Source organism: Dromaius novaehollandiae, chromosome 10 (genome assembly GCF_036370855.1).
Source record: "Dromaius novaehollandiae isolate bDroNov1 chromosome 10, bDroNov1.hap1, whole genome shotgun sequence".
NCBI lineage: Eukaryota > Metazoa > Chordata > Aves > Casuariiformes > Dromaiidae > Dromaius > Dromaius novaehollandiae.
In genome coordinates, this window is record NC_088107.1 from 9,479,243 (window position 1) to 9,506,580 (window position 27,338).

Consider the following 27,338-nt stretch of genomic DNA (forward strand, 5'->3'; position numbering starts at 1 on the left):
AATAAAACAAAAGCTATTTTATGACGACTGACTTAGAAGAAGGAGCAAGTGGAGCTCAATTCCCAGAGCGCCTTTTAAAAAGGCTCTGCATGTGCACACGTGTCTTACGTGTGTCAGAAGAGAGCACCCAAGGCAGGCTGGGTCGGGAAACCTCGCGGGGAAGCAGGGAAGAGACCCCGGCGGGCGGCTGCTTCCCTGAGGGAGCCCCTGCAGGGCTCATGTTTGATCTGAGGCTCAGTAGTGCTCCTCTGAAACCTGGGGATGTCAGGAGCTCCGAAAGCCTGGGACAGAAGAGGATGCTATTTGCATTTTTCCTAGGAATGCATCTATTTGTATAAATATGGTGTCTCGGTGCTTGCACACACTCCCTGATGCATGCGTTTGTTTGAAGAGAAATGTGCTGTCCCCATGGTGCTCTCCACTTAGGGTTAGGCTGAAATTCCCACTCTTCCTAGAGGAGCCGTAACTCCCCTCCCCTCTTCCAACCTAGCGATGGCCGCGGGCATGGGGGTCCTGAGCTGTTTCACCGAGAGGTAGCAGAGTTAGGTTGCGAAGGATGGAGACTCCCCCTTTCCCATTTGCCCAGACATCAAAAAGGTTTGAACAGATCACAACGTCATCAAAACGCCGAGCCCCCGTCTGCGTCTGCTCTTGGGTTGACAAGTGGGATTAGCACCCCAGAGAAGCAGGGTGTAATAGCGTGTCACGGGCACGGGGAAGAGCCCAGAAGCGTGCGGAGGACAGAGAGGTTACCCAAGGGCAGGTCTGTCTGCGGACGTGAGGTTGGGGGGTGGATCTGAGAGTGATCTAGGAGCTGTGTACGTATAACCTCCGTGGATATTTACTCTAGCAGAAGGCAGGACTGTCCTGTATCATAGTTATGCCGTGTTGGGAGCAGTTTAAGCTCAACTCGAGAAAGTCGGTGTTAGCCTAGAAGAACAGAGATGTGCACCAGAGTAGCAAGTAGGAGTAGCGGTTGACCTATAGGGCTGTCATTTTAATGGTGTGGTTTTCCATGTAGACAGCCCCAGAGCAGAGCAGCCAGCCTGCCGTCCTGTGCGTCTAGCTGTCTGGGTAGGATGTATAACACAGCCCTGTCTGCGCGCGGTGGTCATCGCCTTCCCGCACGGGTAACACCAGCTCCATCCCTGGTCCAGCAAAGCACGGCGGCAGATCCCAAATTTCCAATACGCATCAGGTACCTCTTTCACCATGTGGAATAGCCCCATCACTGCTGAAAACACACGTAATGCTTTCCAAATTCTGTTTTTGTGTCAGCAATTGCTGTGGTCATCTTGAGGACAGCCCGTGACCACAGATGAGGGTTCCTTGGCTGGCGTTTGGTGTCTTTTTAAGACGTGGATATTGCTCGTTTGGAGACCTGAGCAACGCTCGTGCTCCACCATAAAGCTCCTGAGAAATGGGAAGTAGCGTGAGAAGCTGTGTCTGTGTTTTTTGGTATAACCGTGCCTTTTCCTTTCCTAAATGATCTTGTTTGAAGTTAAGATTTAGGAGGGTTGCGTTTTCTTTCTTGGTTTTTGTGCGGTTTTGGTTCGGGCAGGAGAAAGGCAGAATCTGCCCATAACTCGCCGTTCGATTCGTGGTCGGGCCCCGTGTTTCCTCGCCCTCCGGCCGCGGTTCCCGGCTCAGGCCCCAGTCGGGGTGCGGAGCTGGCGGTGCCGGCATCCCGACAAAGCGGGTCTGCGGGCTCCCGGTGCCCGGAGGCGCCTGGCGTCGGCGGCCCGGCGGGGCAGGCGGCCTGCTGCTGCCCGGAAGCGGCGCGGGGGGCCCCGGCAGCCATTTTGCGGGAGCCGAGCGCTGCCTGTAAGATGGCCGCATGGGCATGAGGTAGGGCGCAGCGCCGCGTCGCCTTCGCCACGCTGCCTCCCTCACGCCGTCCCCTCCTTATCGTGCTAATTACCGATGAAGGCAGAACAATAACGGGAGCTGGCATGCCCCAGTTCTTTCTCTGCCACCTCCTTCCTCGGGCGGAAAATCTGCGCGCACACCTCCCCCCCCCGCCCGCCAGCCCCTCCGTGATATTAATTGAATTAACATACTTCCTAATTTGCCCTGTGTTCTCCCTGCGCCTGCTCCCAGCCGCCCTGTCATGGCTTATCCAACTGGTGGGGAAGGCGCAAACGCGGTCTCTCCCTCCGCCTGTTTGGGTGTATGCGAAAAATCCTTAATGACATATAAAAAGGGTGGCGTGGGGGTGGGGGTGGGGGGACAATAGCCCATGAGGGATTTGGCAGGGAGACATGCAATATTTACCGAGATAGACCATCTTTGCTGTCATTCTGTTGGTGGATTACGAAGGCCGTTTTCCCTGCGTTCCTCTATTTATTTATTTTTTCCGATGGTGGGGGCAGGGGGGGACGCGTTGGCACGTTGCGGTTTTGCATGCGTTGCTTCACCTGGGAAAAGGACACGTTAAGGTGTTGCCATAAACCCCCGGATGACAAAGAAAGCACCTTTCTGCTCCACTCGTAGGCAACAATGACAGAAGCCTTTAAAACCATGATTTTTTTTCCCCCCAACGATTTCAGAAGGCTTCCCCTAAAAGGAACTTAAATACATATCATTAAATCTAAAGCACTGAGCTCCGCTCCTGCTAACTATGCCATGCTTTTTGTTTCTGATAGTATTTGTCCATCGCAGAGAGCAAGCTAATGGATGCGGAGCCTCCCCCGCCCTTCTCTCTTTGTCTAAATGACAAAATGTTTCTATGTTTTTGTTTAGAAAATAAACCTTAGTGTTTTTTCTTTTTCTTTTTTTAATTTATCTTGGTGTGAAATTCAAATTCCCCCTCTTCCCAGATCTTGGGAACCCATGTTCCTCATGATCACTTTTCTTTCCTTTATCTAAAAACACTACATTATTTTGTGCTATTACTCTGAAAACACGGCAATAATATTTTGAATTTGAGTATTTGGGGCTTCAGGATATTGCAATTTTTTTTATAAGCGATGAATGAAAAGCAATGATTTAAGTATGTAATGCACAATACAGATGCCATGCATTGTAAATACATTTCAGGGGCATAAAATCCAACACAGAAAGCCGGTGTTCCACAAAAGCTAGGAATCCAAAATAACTGTAAAAATGAATTGTATTTCTGAACGAATTTCTCAGATCCCAGCCAATATTTCCAGGGTTACAATATACAACTGCTTTACTTATTGGTATAAATATCTCATTTTAAAATACTGATGATAAACTGGAAAAGAGGTGAAGAAGATATTTGAGTGATTACTGGATACTGTAGATTTCCTGCATTTAATTTCATACTTACATGCTATTTGCTTATCCCATGTTTATGGGTATGCACTTTAGCTTCATATAAATCTCTGCTGTCTGTCTGTCTTGCTGTGTTCTTTTCTCCTCTGCTATCCCATCTGCTTCCCATGGTGCCTTCTTCTGAAACCACATCGCAGGATCTGATGGGGATAATGGGAATCCGCCTCTGGTCTCTATCATAAACATGCCAACATGGGCTATTGTGTCGGGAGCCGGCGGTCACCAGATGGTGCTTGGTTGCCCAGGGTCTCTGTTGCTGGGTTTGGCCTCCCTGTAAACCAAGAGCTCCTTTAGTATTATGTTCCCCCAAGATCTACCTACCCTGGCTAAGGAAGGTGTAATGACCCTGAATAATATACTCCAGCAAGGAAATTTGTTTGGGTGCACTGGGACCTGTGCAGCCTCAGCCACGTGGATAGGGGCTGCCAGTGCCGAGCTGAGATGTGTTAATTCCCGTGCTGAGTGTGTTCACCCCGTCTGCCTTTGTGGACAGGAAAACTAGCACATTCGTTTGTATAGGACTAAATGCTGTCTTCATGCGAAACAGGATCCATGCCAGCTTGAGCAGATGTCTCCCCTGTCTAGCTTCACGGACTGGGCTTGGGAATACAGGGCAGAGGGACCTCTTTGTCTGCAGGGTGCAGACAAAATCAGGGTTGCTCCTCTTGTCCAGGCTCCCAGACAGCTTTCATGTGTCTGTGAAAGGACTGGCTTGTGCAGGTGTCATTGAGAGGTGGAAGTGGTTATGGAAAGTGACTGAGGTATGGGCTTTCCCTGGGAACAAATGTTTGGTGGGTCCCAGCCAGGAGAGACCCAGAGACAAATAATCCTACTTTTCATTTGGTGCCTGTATCTCCTCAGGAGGTCTTGAACGTTGTCATGAATGTGAGCTGCATGGGGCGGATTAATGCAGAAATGAAGACTGAAAATATAAACACTGAGGGCAATGGCTGTTCCTGAACGCAGACAGATGGAAAGAGCCTGGCATAATTACATTTGGTGAAGGGCCGCCATGAATGAAACCAATTAAAGGAGAAGCAATGCTTGTATGAGAGAGAGAGCGGAAGGCAACCACTCCTCCATGTCTTCTTGGGCATCCACCTTCTAGTGAGGGGTCGGTCAGTCCTGGATCCTCAAGTCCTAGGTGAGCTTGTACATGCACCTGCATTACGGCTTAGTTGGACTTTGCTTATCCACCAGGGCAAAAAAGAATAAAATGGGAAACATAGGATGCTGGTGAGGCAGGAGCTGAGCTGGCTTGCAGCCAGCCCCAGCCTTGCAGTCTCCATTGTCTCATGGTTTTAATGCATGCCTAGAAATCCAGTATTTAGGATTCAGGTTACCATTGTAAAGCAGAAAGGTCAGGCTCAGCACTGCTTGGCATGGATTCCTCAGGCGGCTCTTTTGCCTGTGTGCCCCACATTGGGACTGCATTGGCAGGGAGACTGCATGGGCCAGGAGCGTGCGTCTGCTGTCTGCGGCGTGGTGCGCACCTTGTGAGTGGCAGTACTGGCTTTGTGGTTTGGTGAGGGCAGCAGGAGGGAGGCAGTGTGAGTCAGAAGGAGGTGTCCAGAAAGCCACACGAAGTAGAGGGTGTCAGGCCAGGTTTGCATAGGCTGGGCAACTAAGGCTGAGCATGCCTTACTGACAAGCTTGGCAGAAAATCTAGCAAGCCAGGAGCAACATCTCTCTTCCTGGCTCTTGCCTGATCAAACACTCAGACAAATTCAGTGGGAACTTCTGGAGTAGCTATGGATACTGGGTCTGTTCCTCCTGATTTATGCAGCCATAGGTAGATGCTTGAGCAGCTCTGCCCTGCCAGATCACCTTGCCCACAGAGGATGTATCAGTGCCCTCTTCCAGGGTCTGCACCTCTCATTAGGCTAAAAAATGAGGAATAGCTGGCCTGCCTGGGAAAGGCACCCAGAGGGAAGCTAAAGGTACTTTATTGCAATCAGTTGGGTATTGATGAGAGGACTAACTGCCCTTTGCTTAAAGGAACCAATAATGCTGCATTGTCTCTGATTCTTTGGCCAGGCAGAAGGGTTGATCAAATTATCATAGAATACCTCGAGTTGGAGCGGGGCTGCTTTGGGTCCTCTTTAACTCACTAGATGTACTGATGACTCTCAGGAGTGATCTGAGCCAGTGTCCTCAAGGGCGTTGATGTAGGAGGTCACAACACATACTAGGAAATTTGGCCTCTGTGAGTGGGTGGCCCTGGGTGAAGGATTATGTGTGCAGTTAAGAAGGATCTGGCTCATGAGCAGGTCTGTGATCCAGTTCAAAAGAATTTCAAACCCCATGGACGATCCTTACAGGAGAGGGGAGCCAGGGGCCAGGCCTGAGAGGGAGATCTTTCTTCTGGGGATTAAAAGACCCCAGAATGCTGCATGGGTGCCTGGCAGCCTCTTGTCTTTGTGTATTCCTCTCTGAATATGCCTCTGCCCCATCAGGTTGGTACTGTTGCCTCTCTAGGGAGCAGGCACATGGAATGTCACAGCAGTCCCCTACAGAAGGGAACCATTGCATTTGCCTGTTAACAGTAATCGTTATTCTAAAACCCACTTTGTCCTTTGTCCTGTCTTTCTCCCAGTCACCACCACATCCCCCATGAGGAACGACCCTGGTTATAGCAAAACTTGCAAGCAAAGGCTGTGGTTAGCGCTTCAACCGCTGAAAAGTAATAGTTTGTAGTCTTGGTCCCTGGGACCCTTTTTTGTAAGAGGAGAGGATGCCCATGTGTGTATGTGCTCATGGAGGTGGCAGGGGCAAGGCCATGCAAATGTCAATTGGCTGCGCTTGTGGACACTCATTGCTCCGGCCTGCTCTGAGGACAGCTCGCAAACCAACACTTGACTTCCCCACTGCCAGGGCTCAGGAGAAAAATGCCTGCTTTTCCATTTCTTTGGTCACTCCGTTATCTGAGAGGTCCTGTTCAGCACTGTGTGGTGAACTGAGAGGTACTATGTTCAGCACTGTGGGAGGCTCTACCTGAGAGCCAGAGGAGGAGATGCTGTTTCTGAGCTGTCCTTGTGGGACTGTGCAGGAACTCCCTGGGTTACCGCAGACACGTCCCAGGTTGGCACTTGGATCAGTCTCTCGGGAGAACGGGCTTCATCTGCCCATTTGTAATACATTGCATAAGCACCACTGTGGCCCTAGTACCCACTTGTCTGAATTGTGGAAGTGCCTGGGAGCTCATCTCACTGAAGAGCAGACTGCATGTGTGGGTCAGGACATGTACAAACAGGGCCTGTCACTCCTTGGGCTCTTTTAAGCCTGGCTTTCATTATCCCTGCAAAGCTCTGCTAATGGCCCTCTCTTTTCCTCCATGTCATCTAAAGCAGTTCTGGTACTGTGCCTTCCCCAGGCTGGGCTTCTCAATGGTATGGAACTGAGGAGCAGAGTGAAAATACAGAGTGCTAATGAGTGCTAGACTGGGACCCATCAAACTCATGTTACTTGTGATCAGGTTCATGGGTGATATGGCAGAGCAAGCTGACTGCTTCGTAAGGAAACAGATGATTCACGTACTTAAGTGCTGGCTGGGGAGTCCATTAGGGGTTTGTTTCCTTGCACAGAGAAGATCTTACCTGCAGCGAGCTGCATTTCTGTAGGGTCTGGCTGACAGGATCTCAGACTTCTGCCTCCTTCCACCCCCAAATGCGGGAGATTAAATGAGTGTCCGCTATTGCTGCAAGAGCTTTAGGATATGGTAGGAAGTGGCTGGTTTCCGATCCATAATCAGCAGTATGCAACATGATTTAATGCCTAGGGAAATAAAGACTCTGGTTACTTTATTCACTTCTCCATGGTCTTCCTTCCTTCTTGCTTTCCTTCTTCCTAGCCACTGGAAGAAGTAGCCACACTAGTACCTAGTCTACTGTGTGCAGAGGTCTGAGGATGATGATAGTGTGCTTTATTCCAGCTTTTTGCAGCTCTTGGCAATCAAGTGTGAGTCAGAGCAGCAGCTCACATCCTCCAAACCCTGAAGGGCTCTGTAAAGCCCTCTGGAGAAGTCCACAGCAGAGCCAGCTATGCAGCTCGAGGCTGAGCTCAGTTATTACCTTTGTGCCACCATCCTTCTGTGGCTCAGTCCTAAGGACCTGGAGACAGCTCCTGCTCCTCTTCCCTGGCCCTGTCATCACCTCTGCTTGCAGTGTTAGCAGCCACAGCTCTTTTCCACAACTCATCTTCTAGGTGACTTTTTCACATTCCTCATGGCCAGTCCTTTCCTCTCCTTCAAACCCTCCTCAGAGTTTAAGTCTGCCCTGCTGGGGTTGAGCCAGCCTGGCCAGAGCTGAACCAAGAAGGGAAGTGCAACGGCTGTTCCCCAAGGCCCACAAAGTGCCTTTGTGCCTTTTCTGGGCAAAGGCTGCCTGTGTCAACCCATTTGGGAAGGCCTGGCACGACGCAGGGGTTGTTCAGAGCCAGCAGTCAGTTTTGCAGTCAGTTTTGAAGGCAGTGAAGTTTGTTGCCCTTGTTCCCTAGTTTGTTGCCCTTGTTCCCTGAGTGCTGCAGCTTATTGTTTTCCCTGAACATCCCAGCTTCCCTCTGCTGCCTGAAATAGCTCCTGCAGTGCTTTGTTGGGGACAGAGGTGGAGTCCGGTGGCAGAGAGGACCTCTCAGGTGGTAAATGCCATTGTGGGCCTTCAATATCAAGGAGAAACCTGACGCCTGCATCAATACGCAGCACTGTGGGAGCCCATGAGGATGTCTGGTGTCTCTAAGCAGACTGGTCCCTGGCAGCTGTCTAAGGGAGAGAAGAGCTTCCTCGCTCAGATGGGAGAGCCAAAGCAGGAGCATGCACAGATCGTTGTCCATGGGGAAGCTACCTCATCTTCTACCTATCATGGGTGCTTTGGAAGCAGGATCAGGTCAGTGCTATGTGCCAGGCCTGGGCGATGAGGAGGACATGCTGGGGCAGCGACAGATCCTTCAGCAGGGCTGTTCTGTGCTGGCCCCACACCGTGCTCAGGCCCCAGGCCAGCCTAGGAGAGACTGTGGTGGTAGCAAGCAGTACTGGCACCTCTTTATCATTGTCCCTGCGTGGCTGTGCTCAGAGAGCGCGGGTGGTAGCGAGGCCACCACGCCTGGGGAGAAGGGAAGTCTCCGGTGATGAACACTCGTTTTGCCACGGCAGGCCCGAGGAGCGTGAGGCTGCATGACAGCCTGATGGACGCTCTCTGCAGGCCTCCCTGGCCCGAGGAGCTGGCCTCAAGCCTTCACAGCTCTTCCTCTTTGGCTGACGGTGACACATTTCTGTCATGAACTGAGAGGAGATGCCGGTGTGAGATCCTGGTCATGTCATCTGGGATCAGGTACCAAACCCGGCCGTGCTGTGAGCAGTGAAGGAAGCAGCTGTCCTGAGCACTGATGAACATGATCCGAAGCTAATCCTGGGTAGCCTGCTCTCTGCGGACACCTGCAGCGAGGACTGATCCCAAGAGTCTGCATTTCCATGCCGTAACTTCTCCTGGGGGTCTCTAGCTCCCTGGGAACGCTGCTGGAGTAATATTCCCTTTTGCCGTGGCTGTGACTGGCTTGCACAAGGCTTGCAGTCAGATGAGGGATGCTAGTTTTGTAAGGTATAGGCCTAAACATTTTAGAAGGATTTGTTTTCCTGCACAGCCTATTGCTCTCCCAGAAAGATGGGAAAACTCTGGTCCTAAAGGAATGAACACTGTACTTTGATATCAGACTTCCCAGGAACCACAGGGAAAAAACCCACCTACCATTTTTTTTTTATTTCTCCATTTTTCTCTCTGTCTATCAGTCTGTCAGCGAGCTAGATGCTAATGCACAGCAGCAGCAGCACAAATAAAGCTAGACTAGAGGGATGCTAATTTATGCCTGGATTTCATGCTTTGTTTTACTTCCACACTTTATTGGACAGAATAGGCTTTGTGAATGACGTAAAATGTCGTGTGTACTCTCCCCGTGGCAGGTTCATGCACATGCAGTGGGAGAAGTTCATTTCTACACATCCCTGCAGCCTCGCACAAGCCCGTCTCTGCTGCCTTGGGTAGTTTTGCGGGAGGTGTTGTTTCTGATAAACTACCACCTGATAAAGAGCACTCCAACAGTTGCAAGCCTGAAACACAGGGTCTTCCTTTTGTGGCCGGCATGGTGTGTGTGAATGAGCCCCTGACTGACGCCCATATTTCATGCCAGTGAAATCTATGCAGTGCTGTGGAAGAGCAGCCCTGCTGGGATGGGGCAGATCTGGCCTGGGGGAGGAAGAGGAGTTGGCCACGGCAGCCCTTGCTGGTTCAGGCTCAGTTGACAGCATGACGTAAGAGAGAGAGAGCACTGTGATGAATGAAGCCTATTCAAACATGCTGGCTGCATTAGCAGTGCAGTAGCTCTTAGAAATCTGGTCTAACACTGGGTGCCCAAGGTACGAGGTGCTGTACAGCACCTAGCGAAACTTGGTCCCTGCCTGCAAGAGGTGACACTCTGAATACTCAATCTAAGTTTTGCTGTGCTGTGTTTGAAACCCTCGGATGTGTTTCCAGTCTCAGCTCGCCTTCCAGGGTGGTGCCAGCCTTTATGCATCTAAACTGTAATTTTTATGCTCGAACTGGGTAACCAGACAACAGTCTCTGCAATTTGCATGAATAAATGTCATGTAAAATCATATGCTCACGGATAGTGACCATCTGAAAAGTTATGTTCTAAGGCAATTTGTTCTGAGTGATCTGGAGAGCTAATTTAATGAGATGTTGAGATTTACATGTCTCAATGTCTGAGAGGAAGAGCATGAGTAGATTTAAGGTCACAGAAGCAGTTAGAGCCTGCCAGGCCTGACTGTCCCATGGTGGAGGTGACCTTACCTATGTGGTACAAGTAGCTGAACAGTTTTATCACTTGTTGTTTGTGAAACCTATAGTGTTAAATTGTTGGTCAGGAAAAGAGCCTTTGAAATGCACTGTCTTAGAATAAGGCAAAGTTTTAAGAATGTTAAAATAAGTGTTAATAATGAGGGGTGTTAAATGGTTTTGCAAAAGTACATGACTGACTTTAAGAAGCTTTTCGAGAATGTAGGATCCGCGCTTTAGAGCTGTGACCCTTTGGGTGTTTGAAAGGAAGGGATCGGCACACAGGGAATAGATGTGTTGAGGGACTGGTGAGGTCTTCAGCTTCCATTAGAGGCAAGTGGAATGAGATTGCCAAGTAGCTTTGAGTCTCTGCACTCAAGAAGCTGGTACAAAGTGACAAATCACTGTTTAAGCAAAGAACAGCCAAGTCAGAGCCAGAGAGGACTTTGAATGACCTCACTGCCTCAGAGCTAAGAGTCCCCCTACTTTTTTACTCCGCTACAATTCCTGCTGGACTCCTGGCTAGTCTTCTACCAAGGTCTGCTCTCAGCTTCACCAGGTTATATGCTAAGTGAGGACTGAATCACATTCAGTTAAAGCTGCCCAAATGTATCGCATGGAAATGAGAGCAGAATTGTGACTGCCCTTGTTGCTCCTTACCATTGAATTCCTTTCCTCATCCTTGCGTCCCTGGAAGCTGATCTCTGTAGGGTTTTGTTTCATACTGTGTCTGCATTGCCATATTAAAAGCACAGCTCTACTCCTGAGTTTGTGCATGTCACTGTATGTTGAGTGCTTATCTCTGTGTATTGGAGCAGAGGAATGTGGCAATAAAACTGTTCACAACTATTTGTTTGGATAAAAAGTGCAGATTTGCTTTCTTGGCAGTAGCTTCCCTTTTTCTGGCAGAAATGTTTGCACAAGTGACTTTGTTTTTGTCACAGTGGTCAAGGGAAGGAAATGCTTCACTGGCACTCATATGCTTGGGTTTCTGTGTGATATTTTGCCCTGTCTTGTTTATAGTGTTGTCCAGAAATGTCTTTGATTCCCTCTTATGGAAAATAAAAAGGTTCCAGGCAGTGGATCTAGCTGCAGAAATAGTATCGTGGGAGCTGCGCTGCCTCTACCACACTGAGGCAGATCTCTTTTGGGGTTTGCATAACAGCTTTTCTCTTTGCTGACTGCACTGATGGACAGGAATAGTTTGCTTGCTCCTGAGGTGCATCTGTTTGTGTAGGTGGGAGTGGGTTGTAGCATTTGTGTTTGTAGCTTTTGCTGAGCTCCTCAAAGAGTCTTTGGGCTGATATCTGCTCAGATGGGGGGATCCTCTGAGCAGCATCACATCTTGCTTTGCACAGGCCTTCATGTGCAAACATCATAGGTGTATTGAAGTATTTGGCTTTGCGTGGATCTTGAAGACTGCCTGTCTCCAAGACAGGCAAGGTCTCTTTGTTTTGTCTCCCTCCGGGTATCTTGTGCATTTGCATATATGGAAAATTTTGTCGTCATCTCTCCCTGCTCCACCCCATGTTCCCATTGCTCTGTCGACTCGTGGGCATTTCCAGCCGATCGGTGCCTGCCGAGAACGGCTTTCCAGCCAAGCGCAAACACCCCCGTCTGCACCACCTTCTCTATTGCCTTCCAGAGAGCGGAATAGGGTAGTTGGGGTGGTCATATTGGGGGGATTTTTTTCCTAATTTTCTCTCCTGCTATTTAATAACTGGAAATAGGAAGACAGCGAGGTCCTGAAGGGAGTCTGGTCTGTTCCTTGAGTGCCCACCCCATCTCTGCTCCTTTCCTTTTTTCTCCCACTTTAGAATATCTGACAGCAGGACTGAAGAAAGCAGTTGAAACGGGACAGCGAATCTGGTTTCTTGCTCTAATCCACAAGGCCAGGTTTAAACAATTTTTCTCCCTGTCTGGAAAGACCTGGAGTGGTTGTACCAGTAAATGCCTTGCTCCACAGGTCAGCTGTTTGCCTCCATGAGCATGTCCTTTCTAGGCGCTTTTTAAGTTGCTAATCCTTTCCAAAGTGCCTCAGCCTCCACCTTCCCTTCCCAAACCAGTATCAGCCCTGCTGCTGCCAGACTTGAACACCCTGAGGCTCCATCCCTCAGGCCTGCAACCTCTCTGTACGCCCCTGAGCAGCCCTGCTCCTCCGGCCCGCTGCCCGCATTGCTCTCCAGAGAAGCTGGGCCACTGGAGTGGCCCGGGGCGGAAGAAGGGGGTGGAGGAGGGACGGGGCAGCTGCGGGGCTTGTGTTAGTAAACACTTCCTTGGGTTCACATTTTAATTCCTCGTCCCCCTCCCCATCTTCTCCCCCATCCTTTCCCTTTTCTATATGCTCACACAATGAGACCATTGTCAAGGGGTGATTTGAATGAGGGGTCTCCGGGCATGTTCCCAGCATTGTCAAACAGAGTGGGAAAAAAACACAACTCTAGCCTAGCCAGGAGGACCAGACCAGACTGAGACAGATGCCTAAATTAGTGACAAAGCCTTTTGAATGTCCCCCCTAGACAAGGGTTGCCTTGTGCATGCGTGCGTGTGTGTGTGCATGCTCGTGGGTGTGTGTTTGTGGCTGGGTGGCAGCTTGCATGTCTCCCCATGTTAATTAGTTTTGCATGCATGTCTGATAAGGTGCCAATGAATATATTTGTACTCCTTCCATTGGCGAAAGCTGTTTTAGCGGTGGGGGAGATGAGGGGCGCTGGGAGGAGGCGGGGGTGTGCTCAGCGCAGCTCAGCAGCCTGGGGTAATTGAGCTGTGTGGAGCGGGAAGTAGCAGGGGTGAGTGTTGCCGTGACTTCTGTCGCATCGGAGGAGCTGGGCTTCCTAGCGGTGTGGGCTGCTGCTTTAGTTGCAAATTATGGAGAGTTTAAAAGAGAACTGAAGCTTTTTTTGGTTCACTGGATCTTTCTCTTCATTTTTGCCAATTGTCTGGCTGAGGGTCTGTAGGCTCTTTCTTCTCCTTTGCCCTGTGTCTCTCTCTCAATTCCCTTAAAAGGTGTTTATTTCCAACAGTTTTATAGCCGTCTTTGTATATACAAATATACATGCAATCACTCACACAGCCTCAGCAACAGCTTCTCCAGAAAGGGAGTCAAAGCCACTGCCAGTTACAAAATACAGGAAAGAAGTGAACTGTGTGGATGTGAAAGGGTGGAGCAGTCAAAAGGGGCAAATGGAAATGCAGAACAGGAGTGGGAAAAACAGAGATAACATGGACGGCATAAAGGATTTATCAGCATTTGCTTAGGATAGAGTTATTAATTACTAGCGCAGAGAAAAGTCTTCCTATATCCCCAGCATGTGGACCAATGCAGAATGTCATTCCTAAAATGCTGTTCTCCTCTGTCTGCCCATCTACCTGCATTCTGTGGGTTTGGACAAGAGGTTGTTGGATATGTAGGGATGTAAACAGCAGTTCACATCTAATTAATTTCATGTCTAAATTAATTTTTCATCCTTTCACTTAAAGCAACAAGACTTGAGACCCAACATACATTTCTTGAGCATGCTGAAAAGAAGCTCTCAAGCATGGCCCAAAATGTCTGTCCTCCCCATACTCCTGTCTGCGTCTGAACAGCTAATGTATAATGAAAGAGCAGGGAGTTTACACAGCTGAGCAATGACTGCCACATGGCTGATCTGGAGTGGAGGTTGTTTCTGGAAGTTTTGCTGCAGCATGGCTTGTTTGCTATGGAGTTTGGTGGCACCCAGCTTCACGCTGACTCCCGCGTGCTTTGCTTTCTCTCACTGTGCTTGTGGGGTCCTGGTGTTGGCTGGTGAAGGTATGGAGAGCAGGAGCAGCACCGCAGACGACGCAAGTCTGCTGGTCCTGCATAGAGGCTGGGTGGAAGATGGCTTATTTGGAGTGTCAGGGAATGGGATTGACTCCTTTTGATGCACTGGCTGAGGAGGAAAGGGAAGGTCATGGTGAACAAGGCATGATGTGGCCATTGACAGCAGTGGGTTTTGGACTTAGCAAAAGCTGACACCACTTTGTCCAGTAGTTGTGCATCTGCGCTGGAGTTTTCTTTCCTGGGTTAAAGCTGGGAGGTGAGGCTGAAGCTTGTGGCTAGCGTGAAGTGATGTTAGAATAGCCAGTGAACACCTGCATGACATGTTCCCAGCTGCACAGGGCCGGCTGTGAGGAGGAGAAGCTCTCCGTTGTGTCCAACGAAGTCCAGGAACACGTGCGAGCTCCTAGGGACTGGCTGTAGTTCCACATCAACCTGCACAGAGCATCTGCAGGAAAGCTCTCATGGCCGGCCCAAAGAGCTGTCCTCAAAATCCTCTCTGCCATTCGAATGGTAGGCAGGGTGGGCAAATCAGAAAGCATGTGAATAAAACACAGGAAAAGGGACTCTACTGAAATGCAGGTCATCCAATTGGAGAACAAAGGCAATTTCGTGTGACTTATCAGTGGCACCTAATTGCAGGGGGTGAATAATGAGCAGTCAGGGAGGCAGCTCCGTGTTCTTCCCAGGAAAATGCAGCGAGTGGTCAAGCCCCGCGTCTGGAAACCATGAACCAGTGCCAGCAAATCACTCGCTTCCTCAGAGAGAGCAAGTCCAGTTCTCCACCTCTGCAGCCCATTCCAGAGCCATTGGACTCCCCTGAAGAGCATCATCCCATGCAAAGACTAGGAAGTCTTGGTCTTTTTGTAAAAGCAAAGCTTCTCTCTTCGCCCCATGCTTTGAGGAGCCCATTGTAAGAATGACCCCTTGATTGCAAAGTAATTGTGTTAAACCCACATGGACATGAGTTGCAAACAAGAGGGGGACTTGCTGTTGGAAGAAGTTACTCTGTGGTTCTTGGACCTTTCATTTCCTAACAGAGTGAAAGTGTTGTCCATGCCTGACCCAGATGCAATGTGGCCTCTAATCACAAGGAAGAACTTGCAAACAGCATCCAGCAAAGGGCTGGCAATTCCCTCCTTTGCCTGTGCCCTTTTCCTGAGCAGAGGCCTTGCTGGAGGCCCCTTCCAGCTGATCTCCCTCCCCGCTGCCCTGCTTTCCTGCTTTCCTTTTTGAGCATCCCTGCGTCTCCTTAATTCTGCTCCCAAGCCCCACGCAGGGCCATGGGAACCGCTTTGTCAGAGCTCCTTGCCAGGTTGATCTGCAGAAGGTTTTTTTTTTCTCTCTTTTGGGATAACTATTCCCTACAAGCAAAGCATCTTAATGAATCCGTGGCAGCAAAGTAGGTAACACGCTTGCCCTGCCAAGGCTGCTTGGCACAGCTGGAGTCACGTAATCGGGCTAGCCTGCCAGCAAGGGACCGAGCGGGAAGAGTTAAACGGGGAGTAGTGCAGGGACAACTAATCCCCAGCATGAAGAGTAGCACAGACCTCACTGTCCTTCATCACCCTCCCCCCCATCCATACACTCTTCCTCCCTCTCCACCGCATCCTACATATTTCTCTCCCTCTCCCACATCCTCCCCTTACTTATTTCATCTTCTGTCTTTCTTTACCTCCTCTTCTGCATCATTTTCTCACTCCTCCCCCCAGTTGCGCTCTTGCCCCCTGCTCTCTCCAGCATGTTCCCCTCTCACATGCTCTATCATGTCTCCAGAGCTGGCTTTCAAGTGGGAATGAGGGGCTGTCTATTTGGGCTGTGGTGGAGGTCACAGCTATATGGGGATTGTTTAAAAGAGATTTGCCCACATCCCAGCCCATGTGACCAGCCTCAGCTGCAGGTCTCTCTTTCTTAATCTGGAGATAAGCGTGATTATCCGAGGAAGGGCTGTTCGGAGCTTTGTAACTGTGACAGGGGAGCTTTCAAGTCGCACTTTGCTGGCAGAGCAGCGTTTAAAGCCGGGGAATCAGATTCCAAGCGTGGCTTTGCATCTCTTTTCTGCTGGGAGCATGGTGCAGGGCTGGCAGTGGGGATGGGAGCTTTATTAGGACTTTGCTTATGATGCGGAAAAGGAGTTGGGGGAGGGATATAGGGGGAAGAGGGAGGCAAAAAAATCCTGATTCACCATTTCCCAGTCAATGGTGAAATAACAGGGAGATGCTCTGATTCAAGGGGACAGGCCAGCCCAAGCCCTGGCATAGAGGAATGAAGTCTCACTGACCTCGCTGCACTCACCCTGGGGATGACTTTGGTAGTTAGGTCACTTCTGCCTTGGTGGCACCCTTGGCAGAGAGCACGTGGCTGCAGTAACTGCCTCCCAGTCAGGCCAGACAGACCTGGAGCTTGGTGACATCAAGGTCAGTGTTGCGGAAGGAGGTTTTGTGGCAGGGAGTTGACATAGAGACCTGGACTCTTCCCCACTGAGCATTCTCTTGGGTCCTGCCCAAGCCAGTGGTGTGCTACCACACGGCAGCTTTTTGGCTAGAGTCATGTGAGTGCGGTGTTTGGCCCATCTCTGAGACAGTGCGGCCCATTCCTCCTCCTAAGAGGCCTTAGGAAAAGCTCACTAGTGCTAAGGGTAGGATCATGGTAGATAATACAGGGGTGCTTCCCTGCCCCTGTCCACACTGTTTCTCCATGGAGAAAGGCATTCTGCCGGTTGCAAGGAGAGTGCTGGCCAGGGGAGTGGGAGGAGAGGCACCTGGCCTTTGAATCTGACCCCAAAATCCCTGGGGCTGAACATCCTCTTGCTCCTCAGGGGTACCCAGGAATAGGACAACCTCTATCTGGTACATCCCATCCTGCTGTGAGCACAGAGGCCTGTGGGACTGGGCCCCAGGAGGACCTGTGGTTTTGCTTCTCTTCAGAAAGTGCACTCTTTTCTGGACAGTATTTTCTGGACGCTGGCCCAGCTGGTTGCACCTCTGGTCATGCTCACCAGTAGCAGGGCTTCTTCATCTCCTCTGCATATCTGCGCTCAGCCATGTAGATTGGTTTGTAACAACATCCCCTTCCTCCCTCATCAGCTGATGCCCGTGAGCAGCATGCCTGCCTCCCCCTTGTTTTAGGGGCCTGGTCTTTGAGACGAGGGGCTATTTCCTTGCAAGGACCTAAACCCCACTGATTTCTCCCTTTCCTCCCCCATCCCGCCTCCTCTGTCCATGATATGTGCTGCCATTTCTTTTGCTCAGATTGCCTCCCCCCTGTTGGCATGGAGCAAAGGCAGGGAGCATCGGCCACACAGGCTAGAAGGGGTCTTCATACCCCTCAGTGCAGGCAAGGATTCGGACGTGAGATACAGGTGGCTGGAGCAATCAAATGGGGCTGAGGGGTTCTGTTTTCTCATGTTTTCCTCTGTGTGATACAGGGTAGGTGTGCGGAGAGGTCCTGCCTCCCCCTGCCAGGGGGCTGCAGCTCGGTAGTTATCCCTGCCGGCTGCAGCCATCCTGGCACCGCTGCTGGGAGGGAGCGCGGGCAGGAGGGATGCGTGGTGCAGCGGCTGTGCAGGCTGCTGACAGTTTCCCAGCCCGCGGCCTAGGCTGTAGCTCCGGCTGCGCGCTGGCTGCGGCGTTTTTAGCCTGGGGTTGTATACTCTTGTTCCTGGAATTGTTCTGCACTCCAGCCCCCCGGGTCACTCTGTCGAGACCCTCGCACAAGTGGTCTCCAGGGCCCTGTTTGGAAATGAAATGCTCTGAGCAGCTCTCACGGCTCAACTTCCCTTTGCAAGCTGCCTCTCCGGGCGCACGCAGGCGAAGCAGCAGATCCAGCCCTGCTGGGAGATAAACATGTCATGCACCAGTGCTTGAGGCAGCCGGGCTCCATGTCAAAGGAAACCCTGTCCATTCATCCCTGTCCAGAGGATGGCTTGCTGGAGGTGGGCCTTCGTGGGGCAACTGTGCAATCAGGGAAGGAATGTGAGAATACTTAGCAATCGCATAGTTTAATATTGTATTGGTGTCTTGTATTGCTGGAGGCTGAAATACTTAACATCTCATACATGGGGCCCAGTCCCTGAAGATTTCTTTCACCAGGACAGACATCAAGATAGGGTTTAGTGGAAATGTTCTGCTGTGGAACAGACGCTTTTGTGCTTCTATTTGTAGAATAGAAACTCGTAACAGAGGCTCGTAACAGAGTTTCTTTTGATGGAGATGGGTCAAGGAGAAAGAAAATGGATCCAAGCCAGGGGCTGGAATCTGGGTCGAGGTTGAATCAGGACTAAATGCCAACTCTTTGGACTGCCACTTGGGCAGAACTAGCTGTTCTTGCTATTTTCTCCTTGGAAATTGTTCAGGTTCCAGCACAGAAGCTGAGGCCAGCCTGGTCCGAAGGACAGCCTGAACAATTCGCGTGTGCTCCTCCCCTGCACGCACATACCCACAGTTTTAGCTGTGGGAATTTGCAGTGAAAAAAATAAGCTGCCCTTTCACCAGGGTTTGTTTATGGAGGGAGGGTTGCTTGCTTATATCATGGTAGTGAGGAATATAAGATATCCCTGTTGTTCTTCCATGAAGGCACATCTTATATTTGCATAATTCTGCCATGGTGGTTATACAGTCTTAAATCAAGCTAGCTGATAAGTGAGGTAGGGCATATATACCTAATATCTGAAGGCAGGAGGATTCAAACATGTATCTGCAGGGCAGGCAGTTTGGTTTGTCTCTGCCAGTTGCGAAAGGGAAGCAGTTGCAAATGCATCATCTTGAGAGCAAGCTCTTAAATATCTCCCACATTGTCTGCCTGTCCCTGCAGCCCTACATGGCTGGTCTGTGGATGGAAACTCTGTTTTCTGGTTCCCCTGTGAACTTTCTTTCTTGCTATTTTTATTTGTATGCTGCTTATATGAATCACCTTCAGTGCCTGCAGCTTATTCCAGGGCTTTACTGAGGCTCTGACCAACATACGTAGCCTTACTCATCAATATGGCACTCGATGAAGAAACTAGGGGAAACTGGGCAGAGGATGTTTTTCTTCTAGTGACTGCAAGACTGAGCAGTCCAGATCCCTGACTGCAGCCCTGTTGCGCAGATAACACATGTCCCTGGGGGAGAACAAAAGCTCTCCTAGAGATCCGTGCAGCCTTGGATCCGGCAGAGAGAACGTAGGCAGGAACATGTAGGTGTTGGCGTGTGCGGGCATGAACACGTGTACTCTGGGGTAAGCGTGCCCATCTGTGCAGGCATGGTCCCACGTGTGTCTGTGCAGCAGCCCATCTGTGTCTGTGCACTTGCCCTGTGCGAACGTGCGTGCCGTCTGCCTGAAGCATGAGCTTTGGGTAAAGGGTGAGAGGAGGACATTCTTCTTGAGAGCCTTTTAAAGTGATTTGATCTCTAAGACAAAGTGTTTGAATTGCAAGGGAAAGGCTTGATTTATTTTCTGTACATTTCTGCCAGTTTTTAGGCACAGGCTAAGATTGTCCAAAGTGGAAGAGTCAGTGAGCGCTGGTGTTTCGAAGCAGAGAAGTAGGAAGGAGACGCCTGAGCTGCCAGCTCAGCCGGCGCCAGCGCCCTGGGAGATGGCAGTTCTGCAGCTCCGTCGGGGCGAGCCATCCTAGGCCATTCACTGCAGGAGCCGGTTTGCCTCCATTTGGCGGCTCCCCAACAAATTTCATTCTCACCAACCTTCACAAAGAGCCTTCAGCTCTTTGGGTTAGAGCTGTCACATCTGTGCACCAGGTTGGTTGCCATCCCGGTGAAAGGGGGCTCTGAGGGACAGCCTGTCGGCGGGGTGAGACGAACACTAGTGCAGCGAGTGTGCAGAGCCTGGTTAATGACTCCGCTCTGCCCGAACACACTGAGCCGTGAGGAGTGATCAGCCCCTTATGGAAAGCTTCTTATCACCATTCTGGGCCTATGGTAAATGGAGGGAAGCAAGGTAGAAGGGATTAATGGAGCAATCCATTTGGGACGTGGCAAGGGAAGATTTCCTGACATGACGCACAGGCGAAGGAGCTAAAAAAGCAAGTGTCATATCTGAGACTGGAGTGTGATCAAAGGCTGCGTCAGGGCTGAGAGGGAGGGGAGCAGCCAAGGGAGGTGGCAGCCAGGAGCCGTTTCTGTTGCTGGGTTTTAGGTGATGCCAAGCAGAGTGAAAGAAAAGCACTGACTCAACTGATCTGAAGCCATTGAGAGAAGAAACGGAGTGAGCTGGGAACAGGCTGGAGGGGACTGTGCAGGGGATGCAGAGCAATGAACCCAGCCTGTGGGACTTTATAGGGCTGAGTGGATGGCTATCCGTGAGGCCGTGAAAGATGAGGTGGAGAAGTGAGCTGACACATAGTGAAGATCTGCAAGGTGGCCCTGGTCCACAAATGGGAGCCAGGACAGAGTCTTGCAGGCACAGAGAAAGGTGGCTGTGGGACAGAAGAGCAGTCACAGTGCCACAGTGAACTGTTTCCTAAATGTGAGCTGAGCCCAGAAGCCAGGACATGAACAAGGTTTCCAGGAGAGAAAAAAAGGAGCTGTGAAGAAATCATGACCATGCCATGAGGGAGTGGGAGAACTGTCCCTCTCGAGAGCTGTTCACCGGAGTGTCTGCAGGATGGAACAAAGAAAGGAAGAGCCAGTGGCAGATGTATCACATGTCCTTGGGAAGTTAGACTTGTGCATGGATAGAGAGGTGCAGATCACAGTCCGAAGGGCTGACTTACCCAGTTCTGAAATGAAGCAAGTCTGGGGAGGGAGCAGCATTTCTCTGTGCTATCAGCACAATGTGCCATCAGCACCATGGGCTGGAAAGAGACATGCAACTTCTCCAAACTGTGTTAGGCAGAAGGCAGCATCCATGCTGGAGTTTGAGCACAGCCCTGGGATTAACACTCCCGCGGGACAGGAAAGTTCATTCTCCCAGCCTGTGCCTGCACGGCATCCCTGTGTCAGGTTGGGGCTGCAGCCATCTCTATTGCCACGGGAGCTCCATCAGCACCAGCTCCTCCTGCAGCCTCTGGGACCTGCTGCGACTGGGAAGGTAAAAGGTCTGGGAACTCTGACTTGGTTTAAGTCACCAGACTGGCTGTGCACCATCACCACACAGACACTTTGGAGAAATGCTGAGAGACCCAGAGAGACAATTCGGGGCCTTGCTATTGTTGCTATGGCCGTTTATTACAAGGTCCCTGGCACCTCGGTGCGTGAGTCCAGTTTTTGTGATTGATTAAAAGCAAAAGCCTTGACCAAAAAAAAAAAAAAGTTTGCTCGCAACCTCATCGCCATAGTAACGGAAGTCCTGGGGACACCTCTGCGAAGTAGGTCACCACAGGCCCTGTTTCCCTGTGTCTCCAAGGCCTGGGCCTCCCGCGGGCAGCAAGTCTGGGAAGGCAGCGCACACCTACTGCGTCCTGGCCTGGTGCCTTCATCCCAACAGAGCCTGCTCATGCCAACCCGCTCCAGGAAGACCAGAGTGGGAGAGGTGGCCTTCAACGAGGCTGATCCCTGGAGCTGAGAGCTCGATGGTGAGGCTGGACTGGCGGTGCGGTGCCAACCGGAGCATCCCGCCGCCAGCGTATCCAGGGGAGCCACGAGGAGTGCTGGCCATCATGGTGGCACAGTGCCTGCACTTGGATGGGAGCCTTGGCCGATGTGACAGGGAAACGCCTCTTGGGAAGGGACATCAGACACCTGTATGGGTGATGAGGGGTTGGTGAAGGGCTGTCCTTCACCTGGATATCAAACATGGAGAACTTCTGTCCTTCCTTCTCCCTTGGTGCTGGCTAGGCTGGTGCCCCCTGAAGTCAGGGCTCCCTTCGCCCTCCTCCCCTCTTCCCATCCCCCAACGCCTTGCTCTCTCCCTCCCCCTTTCGCTGGAGCGCCTCTCCTCCTGATTTGCATAATTTTCCATTTTCAGTGTCCCCTTTTCTCTTTCTCCTCTCCATATGGTGCGTCCCCCTCTCTGCCTGGCGCAGGAGCCTTCCTTAACAAGCTCGGCAAAGCCCTCTCTCTCAGGGGCTGCACATGAAAGATGCTCTGTAAAAACAGAGGCCGAGAAGGAGCCCTCCCCCTCTCCCCGTTGATTTATAAGGGGCCGGGATGTGGGAACGTTTCTGGGTCGTGCTGTGGAGTTGTCGGGTGTTTGCTGCCGTGTGCAATGCCTGTTTTCTGCAGCCATTCAGCGCACACCCCTAAGGCCAGCTCTTCCCGGGTCTTTGATCTGCAATGCAGAAAGAGCCGCCGGCCAGGGCAAGTTCGTGCATCTCCTACCCAGCCCGGCCCCCTCCTTTCTGTCGACGGAGGGATGCCCCGTCCCTGCCATACGGGAGGGAGGCCATGCCCTGTCCGCTGCTGCCTGTCTTCTCCCATGCCAGAGCTCAGTCGGGGACCCGATGGCTGCACTCGGCGAGGGAGGACGGTGCTCCACAGCACAGCCTCGGCCGGCAGCAGGATGCCCCAGCCAAGCAGCGCTCAGCGGCCTGGCTGCTGGTGGCCGCTTTCAGCCTGGCAGAGGAGACCAGGCTTTGCCAGCTCCCCACCATGTCCATGGCACTCTTGGGAGCTTCATTGCCTGCTAGGTCCAAGGTGCTGGGTGTTGGAGAATCAGGAGGTCATGGGGTTTCTTCTCCCACCAGAAATCGGCTCACATGTCGTGTCTCAGCACATCTACCTCACGACCGCCTCTCTCCAGCTAACATAAAGCCCAGCACCTCTGCAGGGGACGTTCAGCCAGCTAGCACCATGCCAGCACCCACCCGTGGACCCAGCTGGAGGGCTCGCAACGCCTGCCCAGCATTTGATGGGTTAACCCGGTCTTCAGCTAATTTCTCGGAGCAGCTCCCCTCCTCCTCGGCACTTCTGTATGCAGCAGGCAGGGCCTCAGTGCAGGTTCCTGCACTGAGCTGTTGCCAGGGGAGTAGTTAGGCAAGTCTGAGCTATGCAGGGAAAAGGCCCGGGCTGTCAAAGTGTCTGAGATGAACCATAGCCTGGTCCCCCTGCAGCTGGGCCCAAGCATGCATCAGCCCTTGTTCGGAGCCTGGGAATGGCAAAGCCCAGGGAGGTTCAAGGGCAAACTTGCTATTCATTAGTCAGGGGTCCTTGACGTTCCCACTCTCTGTCTCCCTTCTTCTTCTCTTTTCTGTCCCTCTTTTGACAGATTCCTGGGTGCTTTTGGGGAAAACTCCCCTCCTCCTTCTCACCCCAGCAAAAGCCCTCCACATAAACTTCCCCAGAAGACAAGGCAGGAAGACAACAATGACGGCAGGGCTGCGATTCAAATGAGAACAGTCAGACAGGCCGGATCCCTTGGGTGTCTTTTTTCCTACGGCATCTCCTCTCGCCGGTCCTAGGGTCTCCCTGCATTGCCATGTGCCTGTCTCCAGGAAAGAGTTGATGCATTCATTTCCCTTTCAGTTTGGATCACTGATGTTTTATTATCTTGATGCTCACAGGAAATTGTAACTTGAGATAAGAAAATGTCAGCTGCGTTCTCCTCTCCCATAGCCCAAAGTGCAGAGAAGTTCCTTCTTCGGGAATGTAAATGCTCGCCCAGGTGCATTTGTCCAGGACAAGTGAGCGATGGAGGTAGCCTCGAGAGGCCCTGCACGCGCATACATCTCATGCAGGAGATAAAACACGCTGTGTAGGCGTAACGCAGAGCCTCCCTCCCACCTCACCGAACAGAATATTTCATAGCTCTTAGAAGCCGAAGCTCCCTTGTAATTATCCAAAGCAAACAGCACGTGTTATTAGTTTAAAATGATTTTTCCCTCCCCAGGCCCCTGGAGCAGAATGGAGGTGTAATTGTGCTAAGGAGTTAGCAGGGGAGAGCACAGCTTTTGGTCACATTCAAGTTGGAGGTCTTGAGCCAGGGAGGCAGTATGAAAGGCTTGTATTTACATACGCAGCGTGCATCACTACAGAAAGAAAGATATCAGGGGCTTGCAAAATTCAATCAAGGCTAGAAGGGGGGAAAAAAGGGGGAGGAAGGAAGGGAGGGCAAAAAAAATGACAGTGAAAAAGGTTTTTCTAAGTAACACCCTGGCGAGATTAAATTGTCCAGAAAGTTTCTCCGTGTGAGTCTGTGGAGCGGAGGGTGAGGTGAGGGGAGGAGCGGAGTCCCTCCTTCCACCAGGCATGAATAGGGGATTGGCAAGGGAAAGGAATCTGATTAGGCAGAGAGTCCTGCACCGATCTGTGATTATTTTTGGTTTGGTGCCCTTCCCACCGCTGCCCAGAAGTCGCGGCAGTGCCGCAGCAGGGGCAGCCTGTGGAGCAAGGAGGCACTTGTCAGAGGTTCAGACCTTTGTGGCACGGTCAGCTGGCTTCGTCACAGCACCGGGAGATGCAGGCACAAGCCTCGGGCTCTGGCCTGCAGCTTGGGCATGGAGTGAGCCGTAATTACAATTATTTTTAAAAAAGGGAGGGATTAAAAAACAAAGAAAAAAGCTACTTTCCAGGCTACTTTCAGCATCCGGGGCCCTGGGGAGAGAAGGGAAGGGAAGGCGGCGTTGGTTTGGGATCAGGGTCCTGGTGGAGCCGTGTATTTCCCAGCACTGGATGGCAGCAGTCCCAGGCCACAGGGGACTGTATACGACGGAGGTTCTTTGGTGCTTTCTTTAAAAAGCTAAACCAAGGCACGTGGTACTAAGCTTTGGCTATGGAGAAAGTGTTTGTGGTAGGTTTAGGCTTTTCTCAAGCTCACCGCAAGAGGCAGCTTCAAATCAGTTGGGTTAGTCCAACCCTTTCTGCCTCCAGTTCCTTAGTAAGTGCTGGAAGGTGCGAACTTCACGGGCAGGCAGATGGGACCGTTTCCAGGTGGGTTAGTGTCTCATACCCATCAGTGTCCTCTCTCTGCACAAGAGATGAGTTTCCCTGCAGGCAGTAACAGGCTCAGCCTGCCCGGGCAGCAGGCAGGGAGCAATCCGTGCGCAGGGGACAGCCTACATCGAGGGTGCACGCAGAGGCCCCCAGTGAGATCACAGGCCACAAGGGCATCTTCGGGGTGGCTCCTAATGTCACGTCGGATAATGCAGTGCTGCCTGTTCACTTCCCTGGTTCTTGCAGCCCAAATCTGTGTTGGGACTCCCTAAACCAGCTTGGTGGGCCTGTCCCATTGCCACCCTAATGCCACAGAGCCAGGCCGAGGGTCTGTCCCCAGAGTGAATGCACGTGGCATGGATTTGGCTTCTGCCTCTGTAGGTTTGAAGCTTGCTTCAAAGTTTGTGAAAAGGGTTTTTCCATGGATTTCCATCGAGTGCTTTGTGAATATTGCAATAAAGCGTTATGGGAAGATCCATTTTGAGACAGAGAGAAAATACCTGTGAAAATTGCCGCCTGGACCCCAGAGCGTAGAGTATTTGCACAGTTCAAAGAGTTACGGTGGTTCATCCAGTCGCAGCCCAGAAACGTTGCTGTGCGATCTACAGCTGATCACATGCCAGCTACTCCCAGGGCGGCTCATTAGAGAGCCACACAGAAGATTTATCTCTTAAAATGGGCTTGCAAATATTTTATAAAATTTGCAGTATTTTATAAAATTACAATTTGATGCAATAAAAAAGAATAAATTAGCCAACTGATCATTCCCTTTGCACTCAGGATCCCAGTGTATTCAGGAATTAGTTATACTAGTCCTTACTCCTTCCAGCATAGCCATTTATAAGCAAAATAAAGAGAGGATGGGAGAAATGGAACTGGGTTTGGACGCCATGCCAGGGGATCTTGTGCTTGCCATGGGGAAAATGCAAAGGAAATGGAAGTAAAAAAAAAAAGACAGGAAAATGGGGGGAGAACCTGTTACAAAGTGTGAGGTGTGTGGGGCGAAAACAAGGGAGTGCAGAGAGCTGAGTAGACGACGGCACTTTTGCTGAATGTAAGTAACAGCTTTGGATCCGGCTCTGTGGCTCAGTATCACTTTCTACAGACAGACAAGGGCGCTGAGGGCAGGGAAAGTTAACGTGAAGATTAAAACATCAGAGGGCTGCTCCTTTAGTGGCTCTGACATGCAGAGTAATCCCATGCCCCAAAGCCTACGGAGGAAGGACAAGCAGCGATGCCTCCCCTGGCTGGCCGTGCGCGGGGCAGGGAGAGGTGGGATTTACTGGGCAGGGAGAGCGTGGAGAGGCTCGGCCAGGCCCGGGGAAGTTCGGCATTTTGGTGTCACTGGGATGCCATCGGCTGTGAAGGGGGTTCATGGCATGGAGCTGCTGGGCTGCGCTGGAGGGCTGAGTGGTGAGGAGCAAGTCTGCTGGCGGAAGGGAATGGGGGAGTCCATCCGACATGAGTTGTTCTGCACTCAGCTGAGCGCTGGTGTGGTTCTAGGTTCTAAACATGACCATCTCCCTGCTGGAGATCATAACCACTGCATTTTTTGTTTTCCTCCTAGATCCCAGTGAGAGGAGAAGGGACCTTTCAAGCCTTGGAGTTCCTTGTCACTGTTGGTTACCACCTGCCTGGACTTGCTGTCTGACATCTCCAAGCCTTGCCAGGAGGGAGGGTCCAACCTGCTTCTCCGATGGCCCCAGAGAAGAGGTGGCTTTTGCTCATGAACACAGAGGGTTTCTGCATTGCTTCAAATCCCCTCGGTCCACCCTTGCGGAGGGAGCCAGGGAAACCCAGGAAGCCAGGAGAAAATCCCATGTAACTCCTGTATGTTGTGTCTATCTTTGGTGCCCTAAATACCTCTGGGCAAGATTGTCCTGCTTGGGCAGAGAGATCTAAGCAAGCCACTGTCTCAACTGGCAAAATACTGTGTGCAGGAAGGTTAGAGGGAGCAGCAGGACAATCCGAGCTGGCGGAGTAGTTTTGTAGCACCGGGGAACATGCAGGTTGGGCTTTGAGCATGGAGTGCAGCCATCCTGGTGGGGCTGTGTGTGTAGAGCCTGCAGGACTGCACATCTCTCTGGGCCGGACAGTCCTGCTGCTCTTTCATTGCCCTTGTCTCTGTTCTTGTAAGAGAAATGTACTGGCTGTAATTCCCTTCCATTAAAATCGACCCCCACCCAATGCACTGCTGAAAATAAACACTCTGTTTTATGAAAATGAGCCGTGTGATTTGGTGCAGTCTCGGGATGGAGGAGGTAGTGGGCACCGTTTTCAGAATAAACCCAGACACCTGCAGACATATCACTCGGAAACTGGGAGCAGCCAAGGCCCGAGCGCCCGGGCTGCGCCTCCTCCCACACAGCAGCAGGCCGGCAGGCACGTTTCTCCGAAGGCCTGAGCGAATCCCTCACTGCTGAACAATCTTTATGTGGTCTGAACCCTGTCTGGGAAGTAGCTGTTAAACCCAATGCAAACAGGCCCCGTGAAAGAATATAATGAACATGTCTCTAAAATGATTTGGAGCCCTTCTGCCTGCAGCGCGGGGTTCCCCGTTGTGCCCAGCTCCAGGCATGCTCTCGCCGGAGTGCGAGAGGCGACCGC

General features: G+C 51.4%; 1 long non-coding RNA gene across 5 annotated transcripts in view; it reads left to right on the plus strand.

Moving 5' to 3' along the window:
* LOC135329332 (uncharacterized) overlaps positions 1-26,957 on the plus strand; it is a 45,107-nt gene extending 18,150 nt beyond the window's left edge. For all 5 annotated transcript variants that reach the window (XR_010390703.1, XR_010390701.1, XR_010390702.1 and 2 more), the window contains exon 3: positions 26,299-26,957. This is a non-coding gene — a long non-coding RNA (uncharacterized LOC135329332). The remainder of the gene's footprint in view (positions 1-26,298) is intronic.
* The last annotated feature ends 381 nt before the right edge of the window (positions 26,958-27,338 follow it).